General features: G+C 44.1%; 1 long non-coding RNA gene across 1 annotated transcript; it reads left to right on the top strand.

Annotated features, from left to right (window-relative positions):
* The first annotated feature begins 229 nt into the window (after window positions 1-229).
* On the top strand, window positions 230-8,037 carry LOC126059339 (uncharacterized). The gene is made up of 3 exons (XR_007513422.1): window positions 230-250; window positions 3,297-3,355; window positions 7,848-8,037. It is a non-coding gene; the product is annotated as an uncharacterized LOC126059339 (long non-coding RNA).
* The last annotated feature ends 330 nt before the right edge of the window (window positions 8,038-8,367 follow it).

Genomic DNA, 8,367 nt, shown 5'->3' with positions numbered 1-8,367 from the left:
AACTTGCCTTCAATCCTGGGACAGCCTTCCTGCCCATAAATTTCTGCCAGGGCATCTGAGCTCATCCCCAGGACCAAGTTGTAAACCTGAAAGAAAGTGCTGGCATTTATGTTTTCAACAGTTTTAGGCACCTCACATGGAGATCAAATGTCAGGTGGAATTTGAAAGGAAAGTCATATTTGCCCCAGAAAGATGGCCAACGAGGACAAGAAATGGAGCTCCTCCACCAAGCTGACCGCCGGTCCAGGAGGTTTGTTCTTTGGTCGTACTTGCGCTTGGGGACATTTTGGGGGTGGGAATGTGGTACTGAGATATTTATTGGCTTTCTTCCAGAGGAGAACAAATATTCTCTTTGGTAGCTAACATTTCAGGGTGATTGATGGTGAGTTTCATGTCATATTTTGCTTTCCAGAATTTTCTTTTTGTCGTATCATGCCACTTCTCCACTGTTTTGCCACTACAGTTGGAGTAAGTTTTCTGAACACTGGCACTGTTAACACTTGGACCAGACACTTCTTTGCTGTGGGGGCTGTTCTGTGCATTGTAGGATGTTTACCAGCAGATGCTGGTAGCATCTCCCTCCAAGTTGTGACAAACAAAAATGTCTCCAGACATCACCAAACATCTCCTGGGGGACAAAATCGCCTCCAGTTAAGAACCACTGACTTAGAGTAATATTTAAACTCCTTTCCATGGCCAAACAAAACCCTTAGCATCCTCTTTGGTGTCTCCTCCAACTTTCTCCTGGGCTCATTACACCCCAGCCACGCAGCCCTCTCCCTTCTTTGCATCTAGCTGAATCCTTCCTTAGGGCCTCTACTCAGACGAACAGGGCTCCTTACTCAGATCTTTGCATAACTGGCTCCTTCTTAACCTTTAGGCTCAAAACAGAAGCCTGCCTTGATCTCTTTTTCTAAAGACACCACTTTACTACCCCGGTCATTCTCTTTCTGTCACATTACCCTTTTTATTTTCTTCATTATGGTTCTTCCTACCAGGACAGTCTAGTATATTCCCTTGTTTCTTATTTATCATCTGTCTCCTGCTAGACTGGAAGCTTCCAGAATAGAAACCATGTCTGTCTTGCTTATTACTAGATTCTGGAGCCTGACACCTAGTTGGCACTCAATAAATTTGAGTTGAATGGAATTATGAAAAAAGGTTGGCTAAATGAGGTAGACCAGATGACCATTTTCATCCAGCTTAAGACTTCCCTTGAGGATGGTGTTGAAAATAGGCCACTGGTTGAATGGGGCAGACTGGCCTGAATGGTTCTGGGGAAGTGACTTGAAGTTTTACAAATCCCGAGGTTCCAGCAGACCTCTTTTTTTTCCCCTCTGAGTTTGAAAGCAAAGCCTCGTTTGTCCGAGGAAGGTGTGGCTATGTCCCATTGGTTTTGGTGGTCATGCCAACAGCTCTCTAACAGATTGCTGTCCTGTGGAGGGTCAGAGGTCACTCATGGGGCCTAACTTATAAACTCCACCAGTGAAAGATTGGCTTGGGGGCAGGTTACAATTCCTTCCATGCTCACTGCTCTCACTGGTCCTTTTCTGCAGAGAATTCCCTAAAGTAGCTTGCAGCTCACAGTGCAAAGACTGATGTGGTTATTGTAGTCTTCTTTGAACTCTGAGCAGCTCCAGCACAGCCAGCACCTGGAGGCCATGGAGCAGCAGGCATTCAGCGTCAGGCAGAGCATGGCCATGGGATTCAGGCTGAGAGGCAGCAGCGGGGCAGGAGAGTGCCACATTAGCAAAAGCAGGAAAAACGAAACTCCAGCGCAGGGCAGTGAGAGAGCTCGATTTTATTTTGTTTTCACACATACGGTCCTCCTAGTAGACATGTACCAGTGAAAATGGTCTGAAAAGAGGCTTTGTGCAGGAGCTGGATGTGGCTCCATCAGACCCGTCATTTCAGGAATGTCGCCAGATGTATTGACTTACTAGCAATTGCCGTGGTGCCATCTGGCCTCATGGAGGCCGGTCCAGGATGGAAAAAACTGAGCAGAAGAAGTGAAATTTGTTCATCATGCCATTACCCTTGCTGCTTATTTAAAGAAGGGAAAAAATGTAACTTCTTGGCAGGGGGGATGCCATTTGAAAATAAAATATAAGATTTTCGGTCGTAAGAGTTCCAGAACCCCAGAGCCAGCCGTGATGTTTACACAGAGACTTGAAAGCCGGCCCCCCTTGCTGTCATATTGTATATATATGTTTTGTTCAATGTAAAACTTCTTTGAGACCCTACTGTTCTGTACGGAAAAAAAGTTAACTCCTTGGATTCTGGGCATTTGAGTGACCTTCCTTTTAAGATATCTTGGAATGCCACCACATAACTAACCCTGTGGCTTTCATCCCATGACAGGCATTTCTGCTTTATCCCAGCTTATAATAAATAGCTCAGTTGTCACCTGGTACAAACTGTTTTCCTGCCCAAAGGGGCCTTTCCAGGAAAATCAGATTTAAGCTTCTTTCCCTCCCCCGTCACTCACCCCTCACCCTCAGAGTTATGGTTTCACGGCTAAGGGTTACTTCAATCAATTTACTCAATCTGGGGAGTGACTCGCCTCTAGAAATAGCTCAGTTGTTTGAACGAATATGTATGTTTTTCTGGGGTAAGTGGGAAAAGCACAGTCGTATATTCGGGACTGGCTACGTAATTTGCAGGCCCTAATGCAAAATGTAGGGCCCCTCATTCATGAGTATTAAGGCGCTCAAGATGACAATAAAACCCATTGCTGTTGAGTCAATTCTGGCTCATATTGACCCTATAGGACAGAGTAGAACTGCCCCATAGTGTTTCCAAGGAGTGGCTGGTGGATTTAAACTGGTGGCCTTTTGGTCAGCAGCTGCAGCTCTTAACCCCTGTGCTACCAGGGTTTCCAAGGTGACAATAGCAGATCATTAAATGAAGCGTGAAGCCATCTGAATGTGAAGCCAGGCCTTTATATATTCTCATCCTCTACTCTTATGGTTCCGTGAAGAAACTTCCAGACCCCATCCCCAACTATCCTATTGGGGTAGGCCCAGTCAGTCGTGAAAACTCAGCTAAATTGCCTTCTCTTCTCTGGATCCATCTGCCTCACCCTCCCCTTTCCATTCTGTCCCATACATTTGATTTTCAGTTTTTATTCTGTTAATATAAAGAACATTTTTTTAAGTTCCTACTATGTGCCAGGCTCTGGAGGTACAGAGGTAAGTTTTTTTTTCTTTTTTCATTCGTTTACTCCTTCACTCATTCATTGATTTTATTCTTTTCTTTTGCTCCTGCCTGCCTGTGACCCTTCTGTGCTCACTCAGAGGGTATTAACTGCCCAAGAGAGAGAAGTCTGAAGGCAGGACCTGAACCAAAATCACAAGTAAGTAGCTGAGAAAGTAAAGGCAAAGAGCAACGTTCTGGTGTGATTTGTGTTTGTGCAGCTAATTCGACCAGCTTAAGTTCCCTATCATCTCAGTCACCCTTATTGTGATCTGAGTGGCTCTTATCTCAGACAAACTTGAATGTCAATATTTAATATTTCATTGAATTTTGAAAGGAACGTCTGCCTGTGCCAGGAATGCAGGACTTGGTTTAGTATGGACTGGAGATACAAATAGCTTCAGGTAAGGGCAACCTGGTAGGTCTACACCAAAAACTCTGGGGCTCATTCACTTCTCTCCGAGGACACCATGCCTTCCCACATCTTAAAGGGTTGCATGCACTCACATGGGTTCATGCATGGATACACATGCACACACAAGCACACACACATCCCAGAATGTGGGGCTCAATGTTGTTGTTGTTAGGTGCTATCGAGTCAGTTCTGACTCATAGTGTCCCTGTGTCCAACAGAATGAAACACTGTCTGTTCCTGCACCATCCTCATAATCCTTGCTATGTCTGAGCCCATCGTTGCAGCCACTGTGTCAATCTATCTCATTGAGGGCCTTCTTTTTCACTGACCTTCTACCTTACCAAGCATGATGTCCTTCTCCAGGAACTGGTCCCTTCTGATAACATGTCCAAAGTATATGAGACGAAGTCTCATCATCCTTACTTCTAAAAAGCATTCTGGCTGTATTTTTTCCAAGACAGGTTTGTTCTTCTGGCAGTCCATAGTATATCCAATATTCTTCGCCAACACCATAATTCAAAGGCATCAATTCTTTTTCTGTTTTCCTCATTCATTGTCCAGCTTTCACATGCATATGAAATACCATGGCTTGGGTCAGGTGCACCTTAATCCTTAAAGTGACATTTTTGCTTTTTAACACTTTAAAGAGGTCTTTTGCAGCAGATTTGCCCAATGCAATGTGTCTTTTGATTTCTCGACTGCTGCTTCCATGGCGTGTTGATCGTGGATCCAAGTAAAGTGAAGTCCTTGACAACTTCAATCTTTTCTCTGTTTATCATAATGTTGCTTATTGGTCCAGTTGTGAGGATTTTGGTTTCTTTATGTTGAGGTATAGTCTTTGATCTTCATCGGTAAGTGCTTCAAGTCCTTTCTGCTTTCAGTAAGCAATGTTGTGTCATGTGCATATTGCAGGTTGTTAATGAGTCTTCCTCCAATCCTGATGCCCCGTTCTTCTTCATATAGTCCAGCTTCTTGGATTATTTGCTCAGCATAAAGATTGAATAAATATGGTAAAAGCATACAACCCTGATGCATGACTTCCATGACTTTAAACCATGGAGTGTCCCCTGTTCTGTTGAACAACTGCCTCTTGGTCTTTGTACCTGTTCCACATGAGCACAATTAAGTGTTGTGGAATTTCCATTCTTAGAAATGTTATTCATAATTTGTTATGATCCACACAGTCAAATGCCTTTGTATGGTCAATAAAACACAGGTAAACATCTTCTGGTGTTCATCACTTTCAGCCAAGATCCATCTGACATCGGCAACGATATTCTTCATTCCACATCCTCTTCTAAATTCGGATTGAATTTCTGGCGATTCCCACTTGATAATATTGTTCAATAATGTGGGGCTTGATGGCTCATTTTAATTTTTTTGATTCAGTATAAAATTCCTTACCTACTCTTTAATTCTGGTCTCTTGATTTCTGCCTCTTAGCTTACCATGATATTAATCACTCTCCCTTTGAATAATTTTTGTAAAACAATATAGTACTAGTCCAGATAAGATGTAACTAGGAAAATAATCTATTGAATGATATCAATGCATTCTACATAACTTTTGGATTTGCTAGTTTAGCTCTTAATAGCAGCAATTATTATCCCTGCTGTATAGATGAAGAAACCAAGGGCCAGAAAGGGAATGTTTTAGGTCAAAAGTCAAAGCCAAGATTTGACCCAGGTCAAGACTGACTCCAAACTCCTGCTCTGGCACTCAGACCAAGCCTTGTGCTCTGAGCATGTGAAACCCGCTGAAGGGGAAGAGGACGCTCCAGGTACAAGGAACAGCCTGAGAAAAGCAAATGAGCCATCAGGCACAGGAAATGGTGCTTCACAATTTATTTCACATTTTCTCATATTATCTCCTGTACTTGTATCAGTTCCTTGAGGTATGTTGTTGTTGTTAGTTTGTTACTGCCGAGTTGGCTCCAGCTCATGGTGACCTTGTGTATAAAAAAAAAAATTAAAAGCAGAACAAAATGTTGCCTGGTCCCATGCCATCTTTAAGATCGTTGGTGAGTTTGAGTCCATTGTTGTGGCTTTTATGCCAATCCATCTCACTGAGTCCTTTCCTTGTTATATAGACAAAGCATATTTCCTTGTCTTCCTCCTGCAGTGTAAGTATACAGCGCAATTTATTTGGAACAGTTCCAGCGTCAAATATTCTCCATCGCCTCCCGAGGCTCACTCATACTTGGGAGACAACGTGTCCCTATTTTGGTTCAGGAAATATGGTCATCACAGGTACATAGGAAAATTCCATACCCGTTATAGAAAATAAAATTCTGGACCAGTGTGCCATTTTGACTGAAGAGACAGCAACGTAAGAGAAAGAAAAGAGCCTGGGCCTGGGGGACAGGAGGCCTGGATTCTGTCCACAGCTTTGTTGACCCCTGCGGATATAACTTTGGGCAAGGCATTTGACATCCTTGAGCCTTAGTATTCCCTCCCAGTATAAGGCCTCTGTGCTTGCTCCTTCCAGTTCTGATATTCTAATGTTCTGAGGAACACCTTGATGGGCTAAAGAAGAACCTAATCAGTTAGGAATATGAGAAGATAAGAAACTTCACCAAGTCCTTTTGTCTTGTGGTTTCTGTAGGAGGAGAAGGTGAGTGATTTGTGGTAGATAAGTGAGTGGTTTCTTTCCTCAATAGTTTATTTGCAAAACTGTCCTTCCTATCTGATTTGAACCAAAGATACCTTCACAGCCAGATGGGCTGACTTCCCATGGAAAGACAGAGACCAAGAACCAACACTGACTGAGGGACTGGATTTCTTCATTTACGGTGGTACCAAAGGGCATACCAGGAGAAGTGGGTGGAAGCTACGGGGAGACCAATCTCAATACACCAAAGGAAAGCGATGCCTCCAGGTAGTGGCCCTTCCATAGTGGGAGCCACCTGAGATGTTCCAGTTAAAAACAAAAACCAGTTGTCCGAAAGTCAGTTCCAACCCGTGGCGACCCCACGTGTGGCAGAGTAGAGCTGTGCTCTGCAAGATTTCCAGCGGCTGATTTTTGGGAAGTAGATCATCAGGTCTTTCTTCTCAGGCAACTCTGGGTAGAGGTTAGCAGCCAAGAGCTTTAACAGTTTGCAACAAACAGGTACTCCTGAGTTCTTCCAATAGAAGCCTATTGTCCATTTGTTGTGGCTTTTGTCTATGTGTGATGTGTGTGAGTACTTCACACATCTGGTAAAGAATTATTTTTAAGGACTCTAGAAACTGGGATTTTACAATATTGAGGAAGCTCTAGGGGCAGGAAGATAACCCCTCACCTCTGCCAGGAATTCTAATAATCTCATACGTGCAAAGGCTTCCAAATACTATAAACTCTAATAAGCAAAGACCCCTTCAGTAAGCCCTCAACAGGATAAACACCACCACCACCAAGAAATGTGTAAGAAGTCAGATGCCTAAAGATTCCCGATGGACTAAAAAAACCCATTCTGTCCAGTTGTTCTAGATCTACGATCCTTTCTCTGCTCATAGCAGCCCCAGCCTGTCTTGTGCTATCAGTTCCATGATGGGAACAGATGGGGAAGGAAGAAGAGAGGCTTCACCGCTCCCAAATCTTTTCCTGTCCCACAATCATACGGTTGTAGTCGTCAGCTGCCGTTGAGTTGGCTCTGACTCGTGGCGACCCCATGTACAACAGGACGAAACGCTGCCCGATCCCATACCATCTTCACTGTCACTAATGTGCTCAAGTCTACTTTTGCAGCCACTGTATTTTGAGGGCCTTCCAGCCTAGTGGGCTCATCTTCCAGAACCATATTAGACAATATTCTGTTGTGCTCCACAGGGTTTTCATTGCCTACTTTTCAGCAGTAGATTACCAGGCGTTTCTTTCTAGTCTGAAACCTGTCCACCATGGGTGATCCTGCTGATATTTGAAATACCTGGCATAGCTTCCAGCACCATAGCAACAAGTAGGCTGTGACAGTGTGACAAACTGACAGACAGGTGGTGGGCAATCCTATTAGCCAATGCTTTGTGTCTCTTCCTCCTTACCTGAATAGGATTACCCTGGGAACAGACTCGTGCTGCTGGCTGGGATGCAGGGCCAGGTTTCTCTGACTCCCTAGTACAGTTTCTCAAAATGATACCAGGATGTTATACTCTGGGTCACGTACAAAAAAATGATGGCCTGAGAAAACTGGGCCTTGTATTTCAGGTCCCATAAAACAGAAAATCCTATTTGTGCATTTATACTCTGGGTGATTACATTTCAGATGCCTCTGCTGCTGTGCTAATTCCTAGAAGACAAGCCCTCGTTTGGGAACAGAGGTCAGAACTTGTTGGCCGGCGTGTGAAATTCAGTCACATGGAAATGATCACCGTGAAGGCCTGAGAAAGACTCAAGCCTCTGAATGGGTGGGCTTGGGACGCCGGGGATCTTGTTAATTTAGTCTTCCAAGGGTCAGCAAGGACGTCTACGCAATTTTAATTCTTGTTGGAAAATTGTTTTATGATCATTGAATCTCTTTCCTGATGGCACAGTATAACAGGAAAAAAAACCCAAAAAACCAAACCCTTTGCCGTCGAGTCAACTCCGACTCATAGCGACCCTATAGGACAGAGTAGAACTGCCCCATAGGGTTTCCATGGACTGGCTGGTGGATTCGAACTGCCGACCTTTTGGTTAGCAGCTGAGCTCTTAACCACTGTGCCACCAGGGCTCCATAATGAACATAATGAAATCCCCCCAAAATCCAAGGAGCGCCTGGCGGATTCAAGCTGGCGACCCTTTGG

This window comes from Elephas maximus, chromosome 16 (assembly GCF_024166365.1).
Source record: "Elephas maximus indicus isolate mEleMax1 chromosome 16, mEleMax1 primary haplotype, whole genome shotgun sequence".
NCBI classification, from domain to species: Eukaryota; Metazoa; Chordata; class Mammalia; order Proboscidea; family Elephantidae; genus Elephas; species Elephas maximus.
The sequence above is the reverse complement of the archived record's forward strand: the minus strand, read 5'-3'. Positions and strand labels throughout refer to the sequence as shown.